Source organism: Chiroxiphia lanceolata, chromosome 14 (assembly GCF_009829145.1).
Source record: "Chiroxiphia lanceolata isolate bChiLan1 chromosome 14, bChiLan1.pri, whole genome shotgun sequence".
Lineage (NCBI taxonomy): Eukaryota > Metazoa > Chordata > Aves > Passeriformes > Pipridae > Chiroxiphia > Chiroxiphia lanceolata.
The window spans coordinates 7,061,115-7,077,010 of record NC_045650.1 but is presented as its reverse complement, the minus strand read 5'-3'; the positions used below and the strand labels follow the sequence as shown (position 1 = coordinate 7,077,010).

Sequence of the window (15,896 nt, the reverse complement as noted above, 5' to 3'; positions counted from 1 at the left end):
CAAATGATTCCAAAACCAGTAATGTACTTTTGTTGCACTTTCCTTCTTCTGCCTCATGATAATAACAGAAGTTATGACCAGATGTGCTATGGGCAATTATTTTGATGAAAAGCACAGAATTTCTGAGACTAGGCACTGTTTGAGCTCTTAAGAATTGACGTGCCAAGAGTTGTCAGCTCTCTGTAATTTGAAAGCAACTTGTCCCAAATATGAACTGATGTAAGAAGCACAAATTTGTGTGCAGCCAATTGAAATGATTTTCAATTATTTTAAATTACTTTAATTTCTGTAGTGTTTTTCTTCAGCTATCACTTTGTAAACATGAAAAAGCTTCTGAAAACACCTCTGTGTAAGACAGGATCCAAACTCTCTTCTCATCCCAGTGACCCTTTGTGGTGACAGTTTCAGGATCAGCAAATGCAGGAGCAACTTTGGTACCAGCACTGACTGTGCTGTGCTGAATCCTTGGGGGCCAAGCTCAAGATACAGGGTGAGTAACAGGTCAGCAAAACTTTCTAAGCAACATATATTCCTGGATACAGTCATTTCCTAAGGAGAAGGTATCAGACTTCAACTTAAAAATGGCTATTATGGAATATCTTAGTCAGCTAAAGGTAGTGGAGGATACAGCCTTGATATTCAGCAGAAGAATCATTTGGGTTTCTTGTTTTGTTTTTGGCTGGCTGCAAAAGAACCGTCTGTTTCCAAAAAAGACTTTTGGAAGGTTTGGTAAATGTTTTTGGGGGGAGCAAGTCTCATTTTTCATCACATCTTTGTTTTCCTTTTAGAAAGCAATACCATGTAATTCTGCAAATCTTGCCCCCGATAGGATATATTTGAAGGTGGTGGAAGAGGAGTCACAGTGTCTACAAATATTTCACTTTTAACCACAGGAGAACTGAAAGACTGACATTATTATTTTTTAGAAGTGTAACTGAGCCCCAATAGCTATTTAGTAGGAAACTGGGTGGTTGATAAGGAAAATGCAGGTAGCAGGAGACAATTAGCACACACACTGTCTCAGATCACCTGCATCCCGCAGGACCAAAAGATTCACTCATCAGGTAACTCCTGGGAGCTACCTACTGTGTTTTAGGAATGAAAAATGAAAATTTTTTCACATAGGGGAAAAAAAATTACTACGAAGCTCTTTTGTTTGGTCACAAACAATTTGATTTGGGGATGATCAACCTTGGCATTTCCGGTTTTATTAATCTGACAGGCTTCTTACCACAGTCTGTGGAATGTAGAATAGTTTGGGAAGCTGGTGAGAAATAGGTTGTCACACGATGCCTGAATTATTATGCAGATAAAATTTACCAACTTTCCTCCTCCAGTTTATCTTATTCAGAAAGATACACGAAAAAATGAATGGCTGTTTTTGGTGAAAGCAAGTGCTACTTCATTTAGAATAAGCATTCTGTCATTTAGAGATTTACAGCCTTAGCCATTCTCCACTGCTCTTTGCAATCACTGCTTCTGCTCAAATCTTTTTCACTCTGCTCCATTTTCATTTTCAACCCCCCCCTCATTTGCCTACTAGCTGTTTTTTCTCTTTTTTTTCAGATAATGTGGAAGGTGAAGAATGACCAGGCAGAACTCAAATGCCATTTTGTTATGCTTAATAGCTGACTCAAAACGAGCTGGCCCATCTCTGGTGTTCACACGCAAATGCTCTCTCTCGGGCTTTTTAAATTGAGTCATAATTGCCTGTGCCAAAAGCTGTTAGTACAACAGGATAGAAAGCAGTCAGCTCTTCTCAGTGTTATATAAAGTTGTCATTTTGGAAGAATGAGCAATGATAAAGAACTGTTCAAGTGCTTTTGCCCATTTTCACAGTAAACCATGATGTTTGTGTTGCTTGTCGTGTTGGTCTCTTCTAATAAATTCAGTTTCTTCTGCAAGAAAAGAATTTAAAACAAAGCAATAGGGATTTAAGCACAATACATGGGGAAAATCAGGCTGCATTTTTGGAAAGGTTTCTATCAAACTTACATGTTCCTGCATGAAATATAATAATGTATGAAAAGACTTAAGACTTTCATGTCAAACATGAAATTGAGTGTATTTTTTTTTTTTTACTATGGAAGGCACATTAGCAGCATTTAACTGTACATTTAATGAAAAAGTATATAAAGCATTCTCAGCTTTGTATATAATATATAATATATACAACACAGTATACTGACTTACCTAATCGTGTGTCATTTAGTAATATAAGGTATATTAATATTTATAGTGTTTGAAATCTTAGCAGAGGATGCTCTCACTGACTTCTGCAGTATTGATGTTTTCAAGTGGACAACAGCATGCCTATTTTGTTTTCTCATTAACATTCTCATTTCTTTACTTTCTCATTAACATTCAAATTACTTGTAGGACGATTATTAATGAAAATTGATGTTGTACAGTCTAACTCAGCAGCCACTGTTGTTTTTTTAGTAAGCAGTAATTTACTTTTGGCTCTCTGAAAACCACAAGGTAATGCTTCTGAAATTCTGCGTTTCATAACCATAGCTGAAAATCAGTCTTCAGAGTTCCAGCATCTGTGGCAACATGTGCTCATGCATTAATTTGCTGAGTCAATGTTCCAGCTTTCTGATTCACCTCTTTTACTGAGGTGATAACAGCTTTTCTGAAGCTGTTCTGCAACAGAACTGCCTGCTTTTTCCACCACTAACTCATTGTTTTGTACATGATGCTTTAAAAATTTCACAGTGGACAATCCGTCCCCATTAGACAGACATAACTTCCCAGGGTTGCTCATCTGCCTCCTGGTGCTATTACTTTTCTGTTGTTATCTGACTGCAGCTATCAACTATATAGACATTAGAGCAGGGAAATATGTTCAGCTGACACACCAGCAGAAATCCACCTGACACTGCAGGCTCTGTAAATCTGCTTTATAAATGCCTCTTGCCTTTATAGAATATTGAGCAAAACTAAAAGTGGTCAAATTCTTCTGGAAAGCAAAAAATGCTGGAGCATAGAGGAGGAAGGCTTAGAGGGAAAACATTAGATGCATGTGTTTATAGAAACTGAGAGTTAGTAACTTTAATACGAACAGGAAGGCAAGTCTATTCTTATAGATGATAAATTCTCAAGATGGAAATTATTCATTATATTCATGTAATAGCAAACATAGTTTTATGAAGCCAACTGCATCCAAAGAGCCTGATTTGCTTCAGCTGTAGGCTGTTTGTGCTTCCTCTGTGTGTCAAGTAGCATAAGTAGGTGGTGGGATTTACTTAGTTTTTCCCCAGATAAATAAAATGGTGAAGACTGACCACCACAAATTGGCTATTTCTTTCAAGTTTGTAAGTATCCAGGTTATGTTTGATAATTTAAAATTTAAATTTTTTTGTCTGGGCAATTCTCAAGGTTGGAAGCATAAGATGATGGCTTCTGTGTACAATTAACCCCATTCCAAACATCTCTAGTTACATTTTGGTCAGACATAAGTAATTAGTTATCCTTGGCAGGAGAGTTTTGACGTACACTAATGAAAATCTGGAAAATTTAGTAACCTTGCTGTGCAGGACCTGAGAGGAGCTGAATATTTGGATAGGATTAATATATCTCACTCTTGCTTCTAAGTTTGGCTTAATACTGTGTGATTTCCTAAGGAGAGGTCATTGCTGCACTCAGTACTTGGAATTCCTTAGAACTCTTTCTCAAAACTTGTTCTGAGGCAAAGGTATTACTTTGTTTGTCCAGGACTTCTGCTGTTTCCATTAGCAGCCTGTGGCTCATTTAATCCAAGTAAGTTTGTTCCAGCCCCACACCTACCCCTGTAGTCTCTGTTCCCAGCAGGCTCCTCTGCTGGTGCCACAGTCCCCCCCCAGCAGCCTGAGCAAGTGATACTGGGGGATAAATCCTGGAATAATAATCTGGGTGCTCCAACCTTGGCACTTTCCAGCCTCAGCCACCGGCTTCCTATTTCCCACAGCACTGTGCTAATTCGCCTGCCTTTGGCACAGAAATATTCCTATTTGGGCAAATTACATAGTACTCTGATTGACAGGATGCCCTTGAGCTTATTAAAAAAGGAAAAGAAAAAATTACCCATACTGTTCAAATGGAACACAGGGGTAAAGGTCTTGTAAGAGAAGGCTTGACAGTTCTCCAGTCTATCAGTAGAAGAAATACCACAGCTGGGTATTTTTGGGTTGTTTCATCTGTCACATTTCAGATTTAACTTGATTTATTTTTATCTAACTTGATTTTTCATATTTAGCTTGATTTAAATATTTTGGAGGAAAAATATCTTCTAGGGCATATCTGGTTTTTTGGATGGTTTTCTCTTTTCCAAGTTGGCTTCTATTTTTGATTAATCTTCTGAGCAACAATATTCTGTTTTTCACTGTACACATTTTATTTAAAGTCCCAAAGCTGAGGTGTTAATATTCAAAGCCAGAACTGTGTTGTTGTGTTTATGATATAAAGACATTATCAATCTGTTTGTACAGTATTTGATTTTAAAATTACCCCTATTTTGCAGGGGGAACAAATATATAAAATAAATATTTTTCAGTTCTATATTCAGTAATTATGATTATGTACTTACTGATATTAATAGATACTATATAAAGTTATGATTAGTACTTTATGAGTAAGGAAGTGTGGTTTTTATTTTATAAGAGGATACAGAGTTAACTTTATTTAATACCCCTCAAAGTGTAAGTACAGCTAAAATAGGAGGACGTTTCCATAACAGGGACTCTGGTACTATAATGTTTTTAATTGCAGGAGTCCAGAGATCTCCGTGGTTCCTATCTCACCCATGAATATCCCAGGGCTGAAATCTTCAGTTCTGGGGAAGAAGTAGGTGAACTTCTTGCCCTTTATCCTTTCTCCTAAAGTAGCAGACATACTTGAGAGTAAACTGGAGTCACTCTTCTGTCTTGTTCTGGTCTGGATGAAACGTTTCTTAGCAGCTTATTTACCTACAAATAAATATTTGGTAGTGCTGGGCTTTGGTAATGCTCTCTTCTCTCTTTAGAGAATTGTCTTTAGACAATTCTCTCTTTAAAACTCAGTATTATTGTCTCTCTGTTTGAGGGTGCTTCATAGTTTCCATGTAGCTGTGTAACAGAAGAGAGAATGAAACAGCTGAAGCTCATCTGAGCTTTGAAGACTTAGATGGATTCAAGTAGTGTAAACTCAGCTCTTGACTCAATGGGATTTCTTGTGGTTTGTCTGCTATGCCCTCAAGAGGCTTCTCTGCAAATCTGGCAGTAGCACAGCAGGTTCACAAGGGATGGAAATTTTACATCTGTTTCTTTAATTTTTTCACTTGACTTATAGTTTCCCCCTCACTCATTTAATTCTTTTCTCAGTAATAAGTTGGACAAAATTAAAAGTTAACACTTTTTTTTTTTTTGTAACTCTCTCTCTTTTTGGCTTGCATCAGAATAATTTTCTTAATAATGTCACAATGCAGAGCACTTGTACAAATTAGCCTGAGAGATACGTGTTACAATCATTGTGAGACTCTTGCATTATTTACATCATGACATTCTGTCAGTGTGCTAATACTCAAAACTGTTTACATTTCTGGATTTAACAAATATGTAAATTAGGTGTGCATTTCCCTAGGAATGCAAATGTCTCTAATGAGGAAAGACAACAAACTTCAGAACAAACAAACAGAAGAAGAAAATATGTTAAACAGCTCATGTGAAAGTGGGGATAGAAAGTAAGTGAACTAGAGACAGTGGGATGTAATCCTTGCTCTGGGATTGTTTAATCAGCTAATCTTGAAGCTCTGACAGATTGTTTCTTAGCAGGGAGAGAGCTGGGCAAGAATGGCAGCCAGACACAGTTTTCCCATAAGAGGACATGAAAATCTTGGTTTTCCTCTTTGTGGCAATTCAGAGAGCTGAGAGGATTGAGTTGCACTGGCTGAATTCGTTAACTCTGGTACAATACTACTCCAAAGGGCCCCAGGTCCCTGAAATACTTGTTTGTATTGCAATAATTAAAATAGTTGTTTGATTTCAGTGCAGAAGCACAGAGTGGGAATAGCGTCATTGTGAATTGAGTTTTAAGTATTATGGAAGGATTTGAATGTCCTTCAGAGAAGCATTCAGCTTGGATTTCATGTCAAAACATACCCCTGATTTGGTAAGAATGACTGATATCCTTGAATCATAATGCTCTAGATTGAGTATATGTATAGTGGGAATGTTCTTTATTGTGCTGTGTTTGTACTATGCTTTTTATTATGCACTGCTCACTGAAAATTTTATCTTCCATTAAAATCTGAATTCCTTTCAGAAGTGCAATTAAACAAAGTTTGCTTACTAAAATAAGACATCATTTATTTCAAGCTGGCTTCTATTTTGAATTTTGATGGCTTCCTGCTAAATATGCAAGCTTTCTTTTCTGTAAAATTAACTCAGTATCTAAAAATCTGAATTACTTGGTATTTTGTGTTTCATCATGTAACTTCAGCCCCCAAAGTACTGGTAAGCATTATATTTCCCAATTAACAGCCATCTTTAAAAAGATCATTATGGTAAAATTAGTCTGAGTTCTTAAAAATCTATGAATTATGGATACTGTAAGAGTAACACATGCAGTAAAATATTTTAATTAATGTTCTTCAGTAATCCTTTAGCTGCATATTGTATGCAACTATTGCCTTCTCTGTCCAGTGTTAGACTTTTAACAAAAAATGTGCTTCGTGTCTGTTATAGAACATCAGTTGGATTCTGCACTGACAGCACCACATTCATGATGCTTCTATCTCATTTGTCTCTGTCATTCTATATCTGCTCCTGCTTTAACACATCCTCATTTGTTTGTACTGGCAAAGCTGATGGGGAAGGATCATTAGCAGTGGAGCAAAAGCATCTTGAAAAATGTTATCTTGAACTTCCCATGTGCTGCTTAATTTCTCATGCAGATATAGATATTAGAGGGCTGGAGAAAAGTTATCTGAGCAAAATTTTTTCCTGACAAAATCTGTCCCAAAGTTATGCTAAATCTCCAAACATCCAAATGTCTATAAAAAGTCTAACCATGATTTATCAGGAGTACGTGCACGTGGTAATTCTTTGAAATGAGAGCACATGGTAACACTGACCTCTGTTAACCTCCCTTCCACCACAAAGGAGAAAAGGTTTGCAACAGTATCAGCCAACACAACGTTTATTTCTCATTTCTTTCTCAGTATTACACTTCCAACAACTTTCTACTTTCCTTTTCCTACAAGTTAGCACCACGTAGGAGGTGCCAGTTTTGTACTGTGTGCACTCTGAAACCTTGTCTCTGGAGGAGTGAGGAGGCCGTAATTATTATGAGCTGGTGGGGAAGGAAAAGCTGATATTCACAAAGCTCTCAGTAGAAGCTGGACTAGGACTTCATTAAATTGACACCTTTAATACCTCTAATTAATACCTTCACTGGGTCTCCAATAGAGCAGGAGTTCAGTGACTTTCTTAAAAATTATTGTTCACTAGATTTACATTAAATTGATTTTTCAGTAGTGTACGATTGCTGTCCGTTAAAATACTGCCCAGAAATCTGAACTGCCAGATGCCCTTAAGTCTTGTTGGTTCGGATTAATGTTTTAAGTACTACCAGAAATTATATTTACAGCGTATAAAAGTAATCTTCAAATGTAGCTGCAACATGGAATATTATTGGAAGTCTCAGACCCTCCAGATGAGTATGTATATTTTACCCTAATTCTCTGGAAAACTGTAATAAAAGATGTGTGACAAAATAGCAGATAAGTGCTCTGATAGTTTATGGTAGCAAATGTCTAAGGAGGAAAGCTTACTCAAGTTTTCCTTGGGATTTACAACTTTACAAAAAAGAACTTTCATGTCAGGCATTTTTTAATTGTTATATTAAGAACATCTTTCACCTTTTTTATTCTTGTTTTCAAACTGCTCATCGTGACTATAAAATAAATTAAAGGTAACCAAAATGGAAGATATGGAATGAAGAATTCAGGAAAGAAAAAACTGCAACTTTAGTAAACGGTCTTCCACTTCATATTGTTTAAAAAAAGCTTCTTGATATGATGTTTTTGTTAATTTTATTTTGAAATTTTATTATCTTTTAACCAAGACTTTTTTTATCAGTTAGTTGTCATTCTTTGTGCCCGAAGACACATGTTGAAAACACACCTTGATGTAAAATTGTCAAAACTAAGATGTGGATTTTAAAACTACAGGATTGAAGAACAAATAAGCATCTTCTTTGTTCCTGTTTGTGGTTATTTCAATATATTTTTCTGTGTAGTGTTATTTGATTTTTATTTTAAAAGAATTTTGTCTTAATTTTTTTTAACTTTTTTTTTGGCTTCATGGGCAAAGGTAGTTCCATATTTCTCTGTTCTCCTTCTCAAGGACAGTGGCAATAAGATTTTTTCATCCTGAGTTTATTTTACTCTCTTTTTGGAACTAAGCCTTATAACAGTAGTTTTACCAGCTTTTCAGATTTAAAAGTTTTCTGAGGGAGTGGAGAGCAGAAAGGCTATGTGAGAACAAGGATCACATGTAAGTTTGATTTCCTTATGAAATAATCATGATTTCTCTTTCTAAATGTTTTCTGCCAAAAAGATTTGAATAGGTATTTAGCAGCAGTAAATAGAAACTCTGTGGATTTCAGTTATGCAGGTTTAAAAAAACCCACCTCACAATATGAAAGTTATTCCATAAAAGCTTGCATGTGAAGTAGCAGCGTGGTGGTTGCCTGGAAAATTAGTGGACAGCAATTATTATTGGAGAACTGAAAGACTGAATTAAAATCTTCTGGTTTGAATTGGACGTTTAATAGTTCATTTTTGCAGTTTGAATTTTTGTAATGTTCTGTTGGCTTGTGTGTGTTTATACTTCTCCCTTTATTGAGAATGGTTTCTGTTCCATCTCACTGGTTCCTGTCATCCTGAACTGTATCACTTTCCTCACAGGTTTGAAACTTAAGAGATTTCTGAAAATCCTTCATTCTCAGAGATCAAAAGCTTCTGTAAACCTGGGTAACTCAGCTGTGTTGGAGCTATTTGAGGTAATATTGGTTGACAATCTATCTCCCAAATCTCTTGCTTGCCTAAAGTGCCTGAGCCAGTGAGTTAAGTAATGCTAGAAATTTGATCAGTGTTCTTATTTTTCACCTAGGTCTTACCACTACTGCTTTAGCCTTGATTCAATTCTCCTCTGACCAATTCTTCTTAAGAAGTAGTGACTGTTTTCTGATCCCACTGATCCCAAGTGGTTTCAAATTCACTTTTTTTTTTTTGAGTCATTTTCCCATATTTAAACAGAAGTCAACATGAAGACTGTAGTGCTTCAACAGGGATAGAGTTGAATATATTTCCTTCTGAGCTCAGCTAACCTGTGGCCTTTAATTTCAGTTGGAGCTGACTACAATAACTAGAAAAAACAAATTCCCCTTTCCCAATAGGAGAGAGTGATGCAAAGTTAGATTAAAAAGGCAAAATATCATTGTTTTGCAGTAAACAAATGGAAGAGCCATACATAGTACTTCTCAGTTTGTACCTTGTCTTGCTTACTCTTAGTTTTACCTCTGTAGAGTAAGGGTTGTTTAGAATACTTTGGAGCTCCTCCTGTTGTAATCAGTGTGTTCCACTGCATTCCCATTGCCCCCAGTTTGTCTTCAACTAACTTTGTTTTTGTTTCTGCATATTGGAGCCCTTGTGAATAAGTGACACATGAGTTGTTTGTAATTTGTTTTAAAACCAGCGGGATGGGTAAAATACAGAAAAATGCAGCAGAAATGAAGGGGAAGTTCACATGAAAGGGTCTTCCTGCAAAATAAAATGTTTCCCCTGACCCCGGTGAATGCAAAACTTTACATAATTAAATTTTTTTTTTTTTTCATTTTTACAGTGTGTAACAGGTTTCAGCAGTACGTACCCAAATTATACAGAACTGCAGCTGACATAATGATAGTTTTCCAAGGAATGTAGAAAAAGCCTAAACTAGCATAAAATAAAACTAGCATAAAATGTGAACTTTATGGGTTTCAGAGTGGTCCTCTATTCAATCACACTCTATTTCAGAAGTTTTATGTGACTCTGAAACATAGTTCTTTTTCAAAAAATACGCCTTTAGGTTGGCATGTTTGTTAAGTTTGAAGAATGAATTGTGAAAAATAAATTTTGAGTCTTTCCAATGTTCTGATGTTCCCAGACTGGATGCCTCTTCCTTATTTTGAATGGTCTCTTGGGTTTCTAGCTGCTGTTTTACAGGTAGATGAGGAACTCATCCAAGAAGTCTGTTTTCAAATATGGTCTTTTATTGCTGGGTTATATCTAATACAAATTCCTATGTGGATTTAGCCAACACTGGGTTGTGTTGCTGCATCTGAGTGCCAGCACTGTTCCTGGTAGTGATTGCAGACAAAAAGTGCTACCCACAGCTGGAGCTGGATTGGAGACTCTGTCATGGAGAAAGTTAAGGGAAAGACAAGCTTTCATTTGTGAAGCAAACAAAAAATCCTGTATGTTCATTTCAATTCTTCCAGCAAGAGAAAAATAATCTGAGCAAATCAAAGAGGAATCAGACAAGGCATCCCACTGCTCACCCACTTCATGCCTATCACTCAATTTTTGTGAGGAGTAAAAATACTGTATAAAAAGTGTCTCCTCTGAAAAATATTTATGACATTCTTATGCCAACTTGTTTCCTTGTTTTATTTTTTTTCATTTTGTTATTGAAAGTAAAGGATGACATATTCCTCTGTGGCTTATATCTTTAGGAATATTTGGGGTAGTCCCACTGATTAAGTTTTTCATATTAATACCAAATTTAATCAGCATGAAATTGCAAAAAGAAACCCACTCTTTCTATTTTGACAATAAAAATACAGAATACACAGTTCAAACTGTCTTCTGTCTACCTTAAATACATGATGGGTTAATCATTCAGGAACTAATCACTATCTTACAAGTGTGACTTGCAGTTCAATGGAAGTGAAAAATAAAATAAATACCATGCTAGTATTTTTCTTTAGTGTTGGAAGACATTCCATGGTGTCAGCGCATGCAGGCAACATTGGACAAGTGTTTGAAGAGGTTAAGGCTACTGTTTGGGAAGGATTTTCAGAGAAGACTAGAAAAGCTATTATGCAGTGTGCTACTTCATATTTTAGAAGGCTATAAAAACACAGAATAGGTAACAAGACTGAATAAACAAATATTTCAAAACCTTCTGAACTAAGGGTGCGTTTTTGCCTAAATAAGAGACATAAGCTTTTAATTTTTAATACAAGCAAAATTTCTTTTAAGTACCACTTTTTGTGATATAACAACTGCAGATCATAGAGAAATATGGTTGAAGGAAGCTTTTCAGCTTTGTGTTTTTAATTTATTCCTCATCCATAAGAAAGGAGGAACAAAACTATTTATCATTAGTATTTGCTCTGTTTTCTAAATATCTTTCTTTAGTACCTCAGGAGTTTTAATACTTCTTTTTTACAGTTGGGTTTTCCAAAGACATTACACATATAGGTTTTGGGCTTAGGCTTTAGTGCTGATTTTTCCTCTCCATTTTCTAATGGACTGATGCCATTGTCTGTGTCATCTTCCCCTCCAACTTTTCAGCTTCTGATTAGGTTCTGATACTTTGGATTCCTCTCTAGTTTCCTCTGTTTTTCTCTCTTGTGTTTTCTAGCTTCTGTTTCTCATTTATATTAAGCTGGATCAAATCACCACAAATTTTGGGTTGGGTTTGGTGGTGGTGTTTTAATTTCAGATAAATGCAAAACTCAAATATATCCAAGTGGCTTTTTTTCTTCTGATTTCATTCATCCACTCAGGAAAAGGTGACATTTTAGTGGTGGGGCTGAGTGGGGTGTCTGCTGCACCAGCTTGATTTCTGCTCCCTCAGTTACCACATTATGACCCCTCTCTAAATGATTTTCGTGCTGTGTACTAGTATTTTTCTTTGGCCCATCTCCCAGTGTTCCCTTCCTTTTTTTTTTTTTTTTTTTATTTAATTAAACTATAAACCAGTTCACCAGGTTCACTGTACCAAGCTACAAACACATGATGGTTTGGGCATAAAAAGGAAAATTCATGAGAACCTCAGTGAACTTTATATAGGAAGTTGTATATCTAGTAAGAGCTTGACTTTTTAAACTCTGTTTTAAGGGGTATCTAGGGAGAGTAGGAAATGACTGGTAGAAATGTCTAATCTTTTTACACTTAGCAATCTTTTGCTGCAAAAAAATCAACATTTCTAGCTGTGTGTAGCCATTATTCTCTTAGTATCTTCCTCCCCTTTCCCTCCCCAGTAAAATTTATTTGGGCAAAAAGTGAACTTTGTGGAGCTTAATAATGACTAAGAAATTCTCTTAAGAAAATTATGACTGCCAATTGTTTTTGATCTGTATGAGGAGGCATGTGATGGGTACTCCAACAAAGCCACAGAAGCACAGTAAAGATATGAGCAGAAGCTGAGGGTGGTTCTGTGGGAATGAGACTTACTAATGCTGGGTTTCAAAGCCAACTTAATTTTGTGCTGAAATGGAACTATGGGGGGAGTGTCTGAAAAATATCAGTATACTGATGCCAGGAATAAAGCAATGGAGCAGTTCTTCTATTTGAAGGGCTGCATTAAATACTTGTCTCTGAAAGCTACGTGTCTGCCAACCTTAGCATTAAAATTGGGCTTTTTCCTATGTTATAGGGTTTATATTATTGTTAGCAATTATGCTGTAATGACTTCTATCCATTAGCACCATGGGGGAGTTAAATCAGCCGGCGTGTGCTCTGGGAACAGCCGTGGAGTCCTCGGTCACTGCCAGTTTGTTACAGTATTAAAGGATGTCATGGTGGGTGCATTTTTATGTCAAAAAGAGTCACAGAGTTAAGTAGGATAACATTACTGTGTCAGGATAGTGGGAAAATAAATGAATAACAGTTGTTATTAGACACTGCAAGTACAAAATAAATCTGCTCCCAAGAACACCATTGTGAATGAAAAAGGAGGGAGAGAATTATCCCTTGTTGGTAGCTTTTAGAATAGCAGGGTAAGCTTCTCTCCACTTTCTTGTGGATGTTTTTCAGGATTTCTCCAGATAGACTTGGGATTCTTACACAGAAATTGTTAGCTTGGCAGGAAAATTCAGATGTCTGATTTCTATTAAGATTGTTTTTACTCAAGATTCTGTAAACTGCACTTATGGCAGATAAGCTAGTACTTATGGCAGATTTGTGTGTTATTTGGTTCTGATAAAAATGTTGGGTTTGCTGAATCTTTTGGAAACTTCAGGAGGAAGTTGAAGGGGAAAACCAACAAATAAAACCCAAGTTATTTTTATGCTTCTGTTGTTCTACTTGTGATTTCTACTACTTTTTGATTGATGCTGGTATGTTTCTATGTTTAGGTGCTGCACTGTTGTGCCTGATCCACTGCCCTCTCTGAGTTCCAGAAACTGGATGTATGAACTTTTGCAGTAAACATTTTAAGTGATTACAACCCTGGAAAGAAGAGTGAGCTGCATATAAAAGGGCATTAAAGTCGGTTCATGTGATGCATACCTTCGTGATTCCACTTCCCATGGGAATACATCAGAAGACAAGGCACACTATTAAGGTAACCAAGCACAAATTTGTCTTACAATTTTTTCCATTCATTCAAATGGGACATGAATATTTTGTTTCCTAATCAGCACAATTACCCTGGAGCTCATGTTGCAAAGTGTCAGTACAGTGACAGCTTCCCTTGAATGACAACTCACATCTATAGTGAAAAATGACAGGATTTGTAAACCAAGGTTGTTCAAAGAAAAAACTCAGTTCTTGAGTGACTTTTTCCAAGTTAATCATTGCTGTATTTTACAATACACTTTAAACACACTTAATTTAAAATGGATCTAACTGGCCTGCTCAAAGAGACTTGTAATGACATATACCAGAATATTCTGTTCTAGCTCCTACTAACAGAATGTTGTTGATGGCAATTAGAGGATGCTCAGAGACATTCTACACATTTTACAATGTGATCTAGTAAAAAAGTCAGTAGTAACAGGTCTCAGAGTTTGTAAATGCTCACCTTAGTGGCAAACTCTTTTATCATGCCTTTATTATCACTTGGTCAGTAACTGTCAGCAGCTGTTTATCTAATGCAAATCTTATTTTTTATGTAGCATAAGCCACTACTTGTCTCTCTGAATGAGTATTTGTGTGAAACGCTGTTATATATGATATGTAATTCCATTTATCCTCAAATTTCTTTAATGGCATCTTGCTTAACAAAAAGGGAGATGCTCTTGAGTGTAGGAGAAAAGTCTTGAGCAGAGACCTGACTGGAAAGCTCTCACATGATTTTTCTTCTCATGAATGTAGCTAGAATTCTGAATATAAATCACTGTAAGGTTTACTATGTATGTTAAGCACAAGTCTTGGAGCTTGAATTTGTATCTTTGCTGTATGTAGACTGTATTTAGTTTCAGATCTTGGGACAGTGGATCGACTCAGGGATGTTTGGGTGGTAGCTGGCATAGGCCTCTATTGCAGACTAGGCAAATTGCTGCAAAATATGTATCTAATCCTAATAATAATGTGATCCTTCCTCCCAAAATAAGAAAAATAAGCCACAAGTTTGTAAGTGCTTTTGGACACTTTCAAAATGTTCAGAAAGTCTGCAAATTGTCAGAAAGTTTTAAGGTGTAGTAAGGCAGAAGTCTTAAGTATGCTGCAGACATCAAAAAGACTAATGCTGGTGTCATGCTGATTTCATTTTCCTTTTGTTGTATAAATATATATATATAGTACATTAAAAATATGGGAGGTGATCTGAAGTGGTTCATAAAACCTTCCTGGTTTGCAAATCACTACGATATTTTAACTGCATTGCCTGGTTGTGAGTTAGTATCTGTAGGCATCTTGCATTATATTATACCTTGGAATTGCACCTGAAACTTGTGGATACTGATCCAGAAACTTGCTCTTTAAGCTTTAAGGAAAAGAGCAACTTTGTAAGATCTCTGGAGTGAAATTCTGCTCATGGTGACTTCAACAGCTTCTCCTTTGTTTAAATAATGATGATTGTTTTGTCTTTCAACCGCACTTCAGTGGAAGAAGCTTTTTTAGGCTCTTTACTCTCAGCTTTTCAAGATTCTTCATGTTTACGACCATTGATTTTTCTTGAGATGTTCCTGTAATGCTTAAAAAATTCTTTTCTAGTGAATCATGTGATATCTTTTCGGTACCAAAACCCAGACTCTGAAAAGAGCACTCAGTTCTAGTGCATACATCTGAACATTTTATTCAGTACATGTTTGTATCCATGTTTGGTAAATATTTGATATGTTGACAGTTGAAAAAGGTCTCTCTTCAAAAAGAGTGACTGAATGATTTTGAAATTCAAGTAATTAAATGATAGTCAAAGAATTTCACCAATATTAAATAATCTTAATGAATAGACAAAATTTCTAATGTTTGACAGTTAATGACTAAGACAGTTTGTTTTCAGCATTTAAAGGCATTTAAAATATTCAAACATTTTATTGTGTTAATGCTTAAATTATATTACTTAGGATAATAATAGGACTTCTAACATGTCTTTCTGTTACTTATATGGCTGTAAGATTTCCCCAGATATTTAGCACTAGCCACTGTGGGACAGCTAACTGTACTTAATTACCTTTCTCAAGATCCACTAACTCCTTTTCCCCCACTGCCATGCTATATTTACTTTTTCATGTGATGGGTTATAAAAACTCTTATTCTGAGGACTCAATAATCTGTTTTTTAGTAGAGTTGGTTCAAAATGTTCTGCAGTCACAGATAGTATTGCCTGGGCGTTTTACATAAAGCAAAGCCAAGTTTATGTAACAGAAACAGAATATATAATGTATGGTAAATAGTATTTGTGATCTTACTTCTCCCAAATTCCAACCTAAAACTGAGTTAA

At 36.0% G+C, this 15,896-nt stretch overlaps 1 long non-coding RNA gene across 1 annotated transcript in view; it reads left to right on the top strand.

Moving 5' to 3' along the window:
- Positions 1-15,896, top strand: part of LOC116793829 — a 71,205-nt gene that overhangs the window by 23,215 nt on the left and 32,094 nt on the right. The window contains exons 4-5 of the long non-coding RNA XR_004359599.1: positions 306-490; positions 13,366-13,574. This is a non-coding gene — a long non-coding RNA (uncharacterized LOC116793829). The remainder of the gene's footprint in view (positions 1-305; positions 491-13,365; positions 13,575-15,896) is intronic.